This window comes from Moschus berezovskii, chromosome 11, assembly GCF_049115385.1.
Source record: "Moschus berezovskii isolate FMDL1 chromosome 11, NW_MosBer_1.0, whole genome shotgun sequence".
Lineage (NCBI taxonomy): Eukaryota > Metazoa > Chordata > Mammalia > Artiodactyla > Moschidae > Moschus > Moschus berezovskii.
In genome coordinates, this window is record NC_142470.1 from 2,980,541 (window position 1) to 2,992,892 (window position 12,352).

At 51.6% G+C, this 12,352-nt stretch overlaps 1 protein-coding gene across 1 annotated transcript in view; it reads left to right on the forward strand.

Moving 5' to 3' along the window:
- The first annotated feature begins 12,061 nt into the window (after window positions 1-12,061).
- SEC16A (SEC16 homolog A, endoplasmic reticulum export factor) overlaps window positions 12,062-12,352 on the forward strand; it is a 31,680-nt gene continuing 31,389 nt past the window's right edge. The window contains exon 1 of the mRNA XM_088841018.1: window positions 12,062-12,276. The gene's annotated coding sequence lies outside the window, so the exon portion shown is untranslated. The remainder of the gene's footprint in view (window positions 12,277-12,352) is intronic.

Below are 12,352 nucleotides of genomic sequence, written 5' to 3' on the forward strand. Positions count from 1 at the left end.
CCCTCAGCCCTGCGGGAAAACCCGAGGCCCATCCGCGGTGTGGGGTCTGTTCCACCTTGGCCCAGAGCGAGCCCCAGAGGAGGCTCTGCGCCCCTCTGGCCAGAGCAGAGAGGGGATCTGTGAGCCAAGAAGGACAGCCTCAGGGCCCACAAATAAACAGACTGCGGGGCTACAGACGCCAAGAAGTGAGCAGAGCGTCTCAGGCCTCGGCACTACTAGGGGGGCTGCCCACAGCTGCCAACCTCTTCGCTGAGAAAGGCTCACTTCCAGAGGCTGTGCTTAGCCTCGGAGCGGAAGACCACTCTGCAGCAGCTTCATATCCCATCACGGCCGATGATGGATCCTTTGTGGACCAGCCCACATTCGGGAACTGTGCCCAGGAGCACTGCTGGAGGGGCAGAGCTGTCAGCAGTTAGGGGATAGACGCCTTCATACGTTCGCTGTCAAGATAGGGTCCCGGGCATGACAGCAAAGGATTATTCCGTCAAAGCACTTCAATCGGGAACCTACACAGTGTGGTCCAACTTGACCCCAGAGCGAATGGAGACCCAGAAGCACTGTGTCCCAGAGGGTGTTTGATGGGTTTGGGAGCAGCCCTGGGCCAGAGGATCCTTTCCTGCGGGACCTCTTGGGCTCTGAAATGAAGCTGTGCACCGTGAGTCTCCGGGAGGGGGCGTGTGTGCACCAAACCACTCACCGTTGTTGCAGAAGACGGTGCAGCGTGGGCTGCACCCGGGCCGGGAGGCGCTGCTCCACGTGACTCCGTCTTAAGGATGATCGAAGGGGCCATGCCGGTTGCTACTGAGCTTTCTGATTGTGTTGCTTGCATTTCCACCTTCCCGGTGACAGTCAGAGGACCGCAGGGAGGTGATGTTCCGTCTTGGAGACTCAGCGCCTCGGGGTAAAGTGGAACCTGCTCCGACCCAGCCTCCTGGACTGGTGGTGGGGCCGCAATTATCAGGTCCCTGGCACAAAGCTCATGGCACGAGGTCAGGACTCAGAAATGGCACCGAGTCCTACAGCTGCGTTCTCCGCGCTGCCCCTGGGGACCTGTGCGCTTGCACAGGCCGGGCAACGGCCACTCTCTGTGGACATGTCACCATCCCAATCAGGACCGAGAAAGCCAGGCTGGACGCAGTGATGCCCTGAGCTCCAGAAGCTGTTTTAGGGAACGCTATGTGTGAAGGGCCTTGGGGCTACGCTATTTACTGTCTTCTCACGCCCTTGAAACACACGGCAGGTGACGTTCTATCAATCACATCTGTAGTTGAATTGGTACTTGTGTAGATTCATGGTATCTACTGCAAATCTCTGTGCAGGCGCACTTCAGAGTTACGATGTGTTTGGTTCCAGTGCACTTGGCTGCAATCAAATGACTGTCACAGTAAATTAGTGTGCATCAGTGTGAACAGAAGTCACACGAGTGTTTCGGTTTCCCAGCGCGTGTAAAAGTCATGTTTCTGTTAGAGTGCAGTCTGTAAGGTGCGCAATAGCGCTATCTCTGAAAAATAAAAACCAATGTAAACATCTTAATGAAAACCCACTTTATTGCTAAAAAATGCAAACCATCCTCTGAGCCTTCAGTGAGTTGTATAATAGTAATAAATTCAATGGAGAAGGAAATGGCAACCCACTCCAGTATTCCTGCCTGGGAAATCACATGGACAGAGGAGCCTGGAGGGCTCCAGTTCATGGGGTCACAACACTCGGACAAGACTTAGCGACTAAACCAGCACCACCACCAATAACATCAAATATCACTGTCCACAGGTATTGTAACAAATATAATAATAATGAAAAGTTTGAAATATTGTAGTAGTAGTAGTAAAGTCGCTCAGTCGTGTCCGATTCTTTGCGACCCCGTGGACAGTAGCCCACCAGGCTTCTCCGTCCATGGGATTCTCCAGGCAAGAATATTGGAGTGGGTTGTAAGAATTACCAAAATGTGACACAGAGAAAGGAAGTGAGCAAATGCTGCTGGAAAATGACTCTGACAGATGTTTGATGCAAGTTTGCCACAAACCTTCGATTTGATTTTAAAAAAAATGCAATATCTGTGAAATGTAATAGAGTGAGGCGGGCTCACACAGGAGAGTGTGACACAGTCAGGAGGGCTCACACCAGAGAGTGTGACAGAGTCAGGCGGGTTCACACCAGAGAGTGTGACAGAGTCAGGCGGGCTCACACCAGAGAGTGAGACAGAGTCAGGCGGGCTCACACCAGAGAGTGACAGAGTCAGGCGAGTTCACACCAGAGAGTGTGACAGAGTCAGGCGGGATCACACCAGAGAGTGAGACAGAGTCAGGCGGGCTCACACCAGAGAGTGAGACAGAGTCAGGCGGGATCACACCAGAGAGTGTGACAGAGTCAGGCGTGCTCACACAGGAGAGTGTGACAGAGTCAGGCGGGATCACACCAGAGAGTGTGACAGAGTCAGGCGGGCTCACACCGGAGAGTGTGACAGAGTCAGGCGGGCTCACACAGGAGAGTGTGACAGAGTCGGGCGGGCTCACACTGGAGAGTGTGACAGAGTCGGGCGGGCTCACACTGGAGAGTGTGACAGAGTCAGGAGGGCTCACACCAGCATGTGACAGAGTCACGAGGGCTCACACCACAGAATGTGACAGAGTCGGGCGTGCTCACACAGAAGAGTGTGACAGAGTCAGGCGGGCTCACACCACAGAATGTGACAGAGTCGGGCGGGCTCACACAGGAGAGTGTGACAGAGTCGGGCGGGCTCACACTGGAGAGTGTGACAGAGTCGGGCGGGCTCACACAGGAGAGTGTGACAGTCCGGCGGGCTCACACTGGAGAGTGTGACAGAGTCGGGTGGGCTCACATAGGAGAGTGTGACAGAGTCGGGCGGGCTCACACTGGAGAGTGTGACAGAGTCAGTGGGGCTTATACCAGAGCGTTTATCACCCTGTTTTTGATCTCTGCGTTTTCAAAAAATGAGCCTTGGTATCTCCCGGTGGTCCAGTGGTTATGACTTTTCTCTGTCGAGTGCACAGATTCAACTAAGTTCCCACAGTTCAGTCACTCAGACTCTTTGCAACCCCGTGGACTATAGCACACCAGGCCTCCCTGTCCATCACCAACCCCGGAGCTTACTCCAACTCATGTCCATCAGGTCGGTGATGCCATCCAACCATCCCATCCTCTGTCATCCCCTTCTCTTCCTGCCTTCAATCTTTCCCAGCATAAGGGTCTTTTCCAAGGAGTCAGTTCTTTGCATCAGGTGACCAAAGTATTGGAGCTTCAGCTTCAGCATCAGTCCTTCCAATGAACACCCAGGACTGATTTCCTTTAGGATGGACTGATTGAATCTCCTTGCAGTCCGAGGGACTCTCAAGAGTCTTCTCCAACACCACAGTTCAAAAGCATCAATTCTTTGGCACTCAGCTTTCTTTATGGTCCAACTCTCACACCCATACATGACTATTGGAAAAACCATAGCTTTGACTAGATGGACCTTTGTTGGCAAAGTAATGTCTCTGCTTTTTAATATGCTGTCTAGATTGGCCATAGCTTTTCTTCTAAGGAGCAAGCATCTTTTAATTTCATGTGTGCAGTCACCATCTGCAGTGATTTTAGAGCCCAAGAAAATAAAGTCTGTCACAGTTTCCATTGTTTCCCCATCTATTTCCCATGAAGTGATGGGACCGGATGCCATGATATTTGTTTTCTGAATGTTGAGTTTTAAGCCAGCTTTTTAACTCTGCTCTTTCACTTTTATCAAGAAGCTGTTTAGTTCCTCTTCTCTTTCTGCCATAAGGGTGGTGTCATCTGCATATCTGAGGTTATTGATATTTCTCCCGGCAATCTTGATTCCAGCTTGTGCTTCATCCAGCCCAGCATTTTTCATGATGTACTCTGCATATAAGTTAAATAAGCACGGTGACAAGATACAGCCTTGATGTACTCCTTTCCTGATTTGGAGCCAGTCTGTTGTTCCATGTCCAATTCTAACTGTTGCTTTGACCTCTATACAGATTTATCAGGAGGCAGGTCAGGTGGTCTGGCATTCCCATCTCTTTAAGAATTTTCCAGTTTGTTGTGATCCACATAGAAAAGGGCTTTGGCATATTCAATAAAGCAGAAGTAGATGTTTTTTTGGAACTCTCTTGCTTTTTCTATGATCCAGCAGATGTTGGCAATTTGATCACTGGTTCCTCTGCCTTTTCTAAATCCAGCTTGAAAATCTGGAAGTTCTCAGTTCATGTACTGTTGAAGCCTGGCTTGGAGAATTTTGAGCATTACTTTGCTAGTGTGTGAGATGAGTGCAATTGTTCAGTAGTTTGAAGATTCTTTGGCATTGCCTTTCCTTGGGATTGGAATGAAAACTGACCTTTCCCAGTCCTGTGGCCACTGCTAAGTTTCCCAACTTTGCTGCCATATTGAGTGCAGCACTTTCACAGCATCATCTTTTAGGATTTGAAATAGCTCAACTGGAATTCCATCGCTTCCACTAGTTTGTTCATGGTGATGCTTCCTAAGGCCCACTTGACTTCGCATTCCAGGATGTCTGGCTCTAGGTGAGTGATCACACCATCGTGATTATCTGGGTCATGAAGATGTTTTTTGTACAGTTCTTCTGTGTATTCCCAGATGTTCAAGCAGGTTTTAGAAAAGGCAGAGGCACCAGAGATCAAATTGCCAACATCCGCTGGATCATGGAGAAAGCAAGAGAGTTCCAGAAAAACATCTATTTCTGCTTCATTGACTATGCCAAAGCCTTTGACTGTGTGGATCACAATACACTGTGGAACATTCTGAAAGAGATGGGAATACCAGACCACCTGACCTGCCTCTTGAGAAACCTGTATGCAGGTCAGGAAGCAACAGTCAGAACTATACATGGAACAACAGACTGGTTCCAAATAGGAAAAGGAGTACGTCAAGGTTGTATATTGTCACCTTGCTTATTTAGCTTATACGCAGAATACATCATGAGGAACGCTGGGCTGGAAGAAGCACAAGCTGGAATCAAGATTGCTGGGAGAAATATCAATAACTTCAGATATGCAGATGACACCACCCTTATGGCAGAAAAGTGAAGAGGAACTCAAAAGCCTCTTGATGAAAGTGAAAGAGGAGAGTGAAAAGGTTGGCTTGAAGCTCAACATTCAGAAAACAAAGATCATGGCATCTGGTCCCATCACTTCATGGGAAATAGATGGGAAAACAGTGGAAACAGTGTCAGACTTTATTTTTTTGGGCTCAGAATCACTGCAGATGCTGATTGCAGCCATGAAATTAAAAGACGCTTACTCCTTGGAAGGAAAGTTATGACCAACCTTGATAGTATATTAAAAAGCAGAGACATTACTTTGCCAACAAAGGTCCGTCTAGTCAAGGCTATGGTTTTTCCCGTGGTCATGTATGGATGTGAGAGTTGGACTGTGAAGAAAGCTGAGTGCTGAAGAATTGATGCTTTTGAACTGTGGTGTTGGAGAAGACTCTTGAGAGTCCCTTGTACTGCAAGGAGATCCAACCAGTCCATTCTAAAGGAGATCAATCCTGGGTGTTCATTGGAAGGACTGATGGTAAAGCTGAAACTGCAATACTTTGGCCACCTCATGCGACGAGTTGACTCACTGGAAAAGACTCTGATGCTGGGAAAGGTTGGGGGCAGAAGGAGAAGGGGACGACGGAGAATGAGATGGCTGGATGGCATCACCGACTCTGTGGACATGAGTTTGAGTGAACTCCGGGAGTTGGTGATGGACAGGGAGGCCTGGCGTGCTGTGATTCATGGGATCGCGGAGAGTCGGACACGACTGAGCGACTGAACTGAACTCTGTGTATTCTTGCCACCTCTTCTTAATATCTTCTGCTTCTGTTAGGTCCATACCATTTCTGTCTTTTATTGAGCCCACCTTTGCATGTTCCCTCGGTATCTTTAATTTTCTTGAAGAGATCTCTAGTCTTTCCCATTCTATTGTTTTCTTCTATTTCTTTCATTGCTTACTGAAGAAGTCTTTCTTATCTCTCCTTGCTGTTCTTTGGAACTCTGCATTCAGACGGGTAAATCTTTCCTTTTCTCCTTTGTCTTTCACTTCTCTTCTTTTCACAGCTATTTGTAAGGCCCCCTCAGACAGCCATTTTGCCTTTTTGCACTTCTTTTTGGTGGGGATGGTCTTGATCACTGCCTCCTTTACAACGTCACAAACTTCTGTCTATAGTTCTTCAGGCACTCTATCAGATCTAATCCCTTGAATCTATTTGTCACTTCCACTGTATAATCATAAGGAATTTGATTTAGGTCATACCTGAATGGTCTGGTGGTTTTCCCTACTTTCTTCCATTTAAGTCTGAACTTGGCAAAAAGGAGTTCATGATCTGAGCCACAGTCAGCTCCCGGTCTTGTTTTTGCTGACTGTATAGAGCTTCTCCCCCTTTGACTGCAAGGAATATAATCAATCTGATTTCATTGTTGAACATCTGGTGATGTCCATGTGTAGAGTCTTGTGTTGTGTTGTTGGAAGAGGGTGTTTGCTATGACCAGTGCATTCTCTTGGCAAAACTCTATTAGCCTTTGCCCTGCTTCATTCCGTATTCCAAGGCCAAATTTGCCTGTTACTCCAGGTGTTTCTTGATTTCCTACTTTTGTATTCCAGTCCCCTATAATGAAAAGGACATCTTTTTGAGGCGTTAGTTCTAGAAGGTCTTGTAGGTCTTCTTTAAACCATTCAACTTCAGCTTCTTCAGCATTACTGTTTGGGGCATAGACTTGAATTACTGTGATATTGAATAGTTTGCCTTGGAAATAAACAGAGATCATTCTGTCATTTTTGAGATTGCACCCAAGTACTAAATTTCGAACTCTTTTGTTGACTATGATGGCTACTCCATTTCTTCTAGGGGAGTCTTGCCCACAGTAGTAGATATAATGGTCATTTGAGTTAAATTCTCCCATTCTAGTCCATTTTAGTTCGCTGATTCCTAAAATGTCGATGTTCACTCTTGCAATCTCCTGTTGGACCACTTCCAGTTTATCTTGATTCATAGATGTAACATGTCCATATTCCATGTCCGGTTCTAACTGTTGCTTCTTGACCTGCATACAGATTTCTCAGGAGCAGGTAAGGTGGTCTGGTATTCCCATTTCTTTAAGAATTTTCCACAGTTTTCTGTGATCCACACAGTCAAAGGCTTTGGGATAGTCAATAAAGCAGATGTTTTTCTGGAACACTCTTGCTTTTTCTATGATCCAATGGATGTTGGTAATTTGATCTCTGGTTCCTCTGCCTTTTCTAAATCCAGCTTGAACATCTGGAAGTTCTTGACTCATGTATTGTTGAAGCCTCGCTCAGAGAATTTTCAGCATTACTTTGCTAACGTGTGAGTTGAGTGAAACTATAAGCCATGCCGTGTAGGGCCACCCAACACGGACGAGTCATGGTGGGGAGTTCTGACAAAATGTTGTCTAGGAGGAGGGAATGGCAAACCACTTCAGTATTCTTGCCTTGAGAACCCCATGAACAGCATGAAAAGGTCCCACAAGACGTGCCAAAAACAAGCAACAACAAAACAAGCCTTAGAAGAGCGTGTGACCTTAAGTAGGTTAGTTGTTCCCCACCAAAAGGGAAGAAAGAGAAGCTCACTGCCCCAGGCGATGTCCTTCCCACCACACTGGGCTCAGGACCTGCCAAGCGACCAGGGACCTAGTGGGTGCCCGTGGGTGCTGAACGTAGATCCAGCCTGAGTGGCTGTGAGGATTCAATCACTGAGCACAGAGCTCGAAAAAGCCACATTCTCTGCCGTCCATTAAGCTCAACCCCAGGAGGATTGATGGAGCAGGTACTGGGCTCTGCAGACCCCACCACCCTCGCGGCATCCAGCGCTGAATGCCCTCCAGAGACGGCTGCAGTCTGGGCCCAACACAAACTCTCTCCTCTGGCTGCCCTGAAGCCCAACCCTGATTGAGCCTGGGCCAAGCCTGACTCCAGTACCCAGAGCTCAGACCCAGCCGGGCCACGGCTTTGCCGGGCCCAGCCGGCCCACTCAGAGGCGGTGCTTTGCCTCCCCCTGCTGGCAGTGCTCTGCAGGTCCCATTTCCAGAGCAGATGATCCCCAGGGGCACTTCTGGAGGGCCCAGTGAGGCCCTGTGAGTCTCGGCTGCTCACTGTGTATCTGTCTGCACCTCACCTGATGCTCAGGGCCATCGCCTGCGACGGTGCTGTTGTCCCATTTTACAGATGAGGAAGTTGAGGTTCGAAGAGGAAGATCGCTTCCCTGAGTTCGCCCACTCAGGCCAGAGCCGTGTGACTCCCCAGGTGGTGTCCTCTCAACTTCTCGAGGGGCCACCTCCCTTTGGAGGCCTGGAGAGCCTCCCTCGCTCATTCATCACTGTTCGGACAGAGAAGCCCGTGCTCAGGGAGGGGCGTGCCAAGCTCATCTTGCCAGGAGTCAAGGCCACAGCCAGCCTGGCACTTGGCAACCTGCAGGTGTAGGAGTTCCTCCAGGCTCCACCCTAGGCCTGCTCCAATCCAGATGCCCAGTCCCCCCGGCCTCCAGATCCACATCTGTGACTTAGGTCACCGTGATGCTGATGCTCTCCCGTCCTATCTGTTCCCTTGGCTGATGTGTGTGACGCGTGTGCTGTGCCGAGGGGGTGCAGATGCAGCTGGCAGCCAGAGAGCCACGTCCCGCCCTGGGAGGTCATCCGAGGTTTGACTCTCCCCACCAGCCTGGCCCCCGCAGCCTTGCCATGCCCCTAGGGGACCCTGGGCTCCTGGCTCTGGCTACTGCTCTGCTAGACAGCCCGGGGGAGGTTAAAGAGATGATGTCACTCCTGGCTGGAAAGTCCCTGAAGGCTTCCCTTGCTTTCAGAAAACATGCGTGAATCCCCTCACGGGGCCTGCAAAGCCCCATGCAATGCACACCCACTGGCTCCCACGCCATCGCCCGCCTTCTGAGTCTGCCCTTTGCCCCTCCAGAAGTTTCTCTTTGCTTCTGCCACAAATGCTTCTCCTTTCCCCACCCCCACCCCCAGCAGGTGGGATCCAGGCCTTGCCAGGTGCCCCCGCCTGCACTGAGCGCATTCACAGCTGTTCCGTGTCCAGCTCCCCAGGGGCAGAAGCCATGCTGGTCTGCCCCACGGCCACAGCCTCAATTCCTCCGGGTGCCCAGGGCTCAGTGGGAGCCCGGCAAACATCTGTGCTGAGACAGAGGGCTCCCAGGGTTTCCCGGGGCCCGCTGCAGCTAAGAACACAACACAGATTTTCCTGTGGCTCCCATGGAATAAGCATTTTCCTGTGTTCTCCGCTGCTGCTGCTAAGTCACTTCAGTCGTGTCTGACTCTGTGCGACCCCACAGACGGCAGCCCACCAGGCTCCCCCGTCCCTGGGATTCTCCAGGCAAGAACACTGGAGTGGGTTGCCATTTCCTTCTTCAATCTGTGTTCTCTACTTCACCCTATTGCTTCCATGGCGGTTCAGCAGGAAAGAATCCGTCTCCAATGCAGATGCGGGAGACTCGGGTTCGATCCCTGGGTCAGGAAGATCGCCTGGAGGAGGAAATGGCAATCCACTCCAGGATTCTTGCCAGGAAATCCCATGGACAGAGAAGCCCGATGGGCTACAGTCCGTGGGGTCTCAAAACGTCAGACAGGACTGAGCAACTGAACAACATTACATGCTTAGTACCTGGCTCTTATGAAAGAAGTTCTCTGAGACCTGCGAGGTGCCAGACGCGTTTCCAGATGCTGGAGGGGAAAGACGGAGCTACGTTCAGGCTACAGTGACACTCGTGCGCTGACATTTACCAAGCTTGGCTGGGTCTGGCCTAGGTGTGGAACGCTCTCCTGCGAGGCCCTCCAGGGGTCTGGCAGGATTCTAACGGGGCTAGCCTTACGCCTCATGGAGATGTCTCCCATGTCTCACCTGCGGCCTGGCCACACACCAGTAACCAACCTGCCCGCACCTCAACAGGTGCCCCTACACACAGCAGCCCAACACCCAGGTGCCATAGAACAAACTGAGAGGCCCAGCCGCCCAGGCCTCTGGAGCCGCCTTCTCCCACAGGAACTGGCTGCCACCCCTTCCTCTCCCATCATTCGGTCTGCCTCAGCCCCGTCCCTCTCTGGAAACCCTCCCTGCAGCTCTTCCCACCTCTGAGGCCCTGACACGCTTTCTGCCTGGACCACCCAGCCATCCCCGTCTCACCGACCTCCCACGCCCTCAGCCTCAGCATCCAGGACTGAGGGTGTGGTCGGGGTGGAGCAGAGCAACTGACCTGCCCTACAAACACCCACAGGTCACACCTGATGCCCCGAGCAGAGAGAGGGGCACAGGCTCCAGGCCACAGACCCCCTGAGACGGTTGCCCAAGGGCCCCTGTGAGGTCTGCCCGGTAGGATGGTCACCAGGGGATACTAAGGGGGCCCCTGACCCCCCAACGACGTGCTCAACAGCTAGACCAGCACTGTCCAGTGGAAATGTAATGCCAGCCATAGGTGGGATTTTAAATTTCCTGGCAGCTACATTAAAAGGAAATGTGAAATAAATTTGAATAGTGTATTTTATTTAACCCAATACATCCAGCATATTTTCATTTCAACAAGCTAAGGCTGTCACTGGGCCAGTTCACATTCTTGGCGCCGAGGCATGGACTCTGCACTTGGAGCCCACTTTGGTCTGTAGGTCTGTACCAGCCACCCTGGAAGGCGCAGGCTGGTGGCAAAGGCCACTGTCACAATACTGTACACAGTGTGGCAGGACAGCCTGGCTCTCCGGCTCCGCCTCCGTCCACAGCAGTTCTGTGTCCCATGTGCTCCAGGTAACCCGACTACAGCTCAGATCCCAACTCTGCCCCCAGAAGAGAGTGTCTCACTCTAGCCCACTTTTGGAGGTGGTAACATTTGTATCCAGCCTCCAAGTATGAGCCAGGGGAGGGGCTGGGAGAAAGGAGAGAGGAATGGACAAGGCAGGCAAAAGGAAGGGTGCCTGTCGAATCACGAACAGTACGGGCTGTCGTGGTGGTGTACCCCCAGTTCACGTTTGTCAACAGTACCCTCTTTCAGTCCCCAAACTGCCCAGATGCTCACCCTGCTTAAACCCCAGGTTGACGAGGTCAAGGAAGGTGACAAACGGCACACAGCATCTAGGCAGTAGCCTGGGTCTTAAAGAAGATGGTCTTTGACTTGGAGCTCTGCCTCCACGGCCCAGAGGTTTGATGGCTCGGCAGTGGGCCCAGGAACCCTCTCCTGCACACCAGGCTGCAGACAGAACCAGAGAGGGACTCCACATAGAGGCTTAAGAGGGAGAGAGGAAGGGAGAGGAAAAGCCCTAAGCCCTGATCATAGCTTTCCTTAGAATCACCCCATAGAAGTCTGCACCATAATGCCTCTTTCACATCCTGCCCAGGGTCCTGAGGTCTCCAGTTTGCCCTGGGCAGGTTGCTTTCTGCTGCTTCCGGTGTCTTTAGGTTAGAGCTCAGCGGGGCTGACCACAGGGCTCCTCGGGTCACCAAAGGGGAAGTCTGGGCTTGAGCTCGGGAGTTCTTTGAACTCAACTTGAGGAGCGATGATCCTAGGAGAGTCACTGCTCTCCCTTCTGGGCGAGGGTGACAGTGGGTGGGAACAAATCACCTGCAGGGTGATTTGTTGGGACTAGCGACTGCAGACTGGTGGCTCAGATGGTAAAGCATCTGCCTACAATGTGGGAGATCTGGGTTTGATCCCTGGGTTGGGAAGATCCCCTGGAGAAGGAAATGGCAACCCACTCCAGTCCTCTTGCCTGGAAAATCCTGTGGACGGAGGAGCCTGGTAGGTTACAGTCCGTGGGGTCACAAAGAGTCAGACATGACCGAGGGACTAAACTTTCACTTCCAGTGACTGCAGAACACAGTGACCACCAGGAAGAAGGGGACGGAGTGGTGGGGCCCGGGGCTGTGTTCTACCACGTGTTCCCTAACTCTGTGTTTGAACAGCCTGGGAGCTTGATTTCTGCAAGGCAAATGTTAGCTTAGCACAGTGGCCACGTCAGATGGGCTGAAAGTCTCCCTGCACCCGCCCAGGGCGCTGACAGCGTGGCTGCTCCCTTGCCAACAAATAGAACCACACTCCTTCCTTCTTACCAAGCTTCTGGGTCCCACCAGTGCGCAGGGTGCCCTCCTACCCCAGGCCAAAGCACAGCGTGCAGCGCTGCTGGGAGCTCAGTGGCTGGGTGGGGGACAAGTGGACAAGCCCCACGTGCCACCCCTTCTGTCCTCCGTAAGGCCTTGGGGCCAGCCGGACAGGCTGCTGCTGTTCCCTGTGCCAAGCAGGCGGCAGGTGAGTGCCCTGGGTCAGGCTGGCGGCTTCTTCACCTGCCTTTTCTCATTGGGAGAATGAGGTTATCAATGCAAGA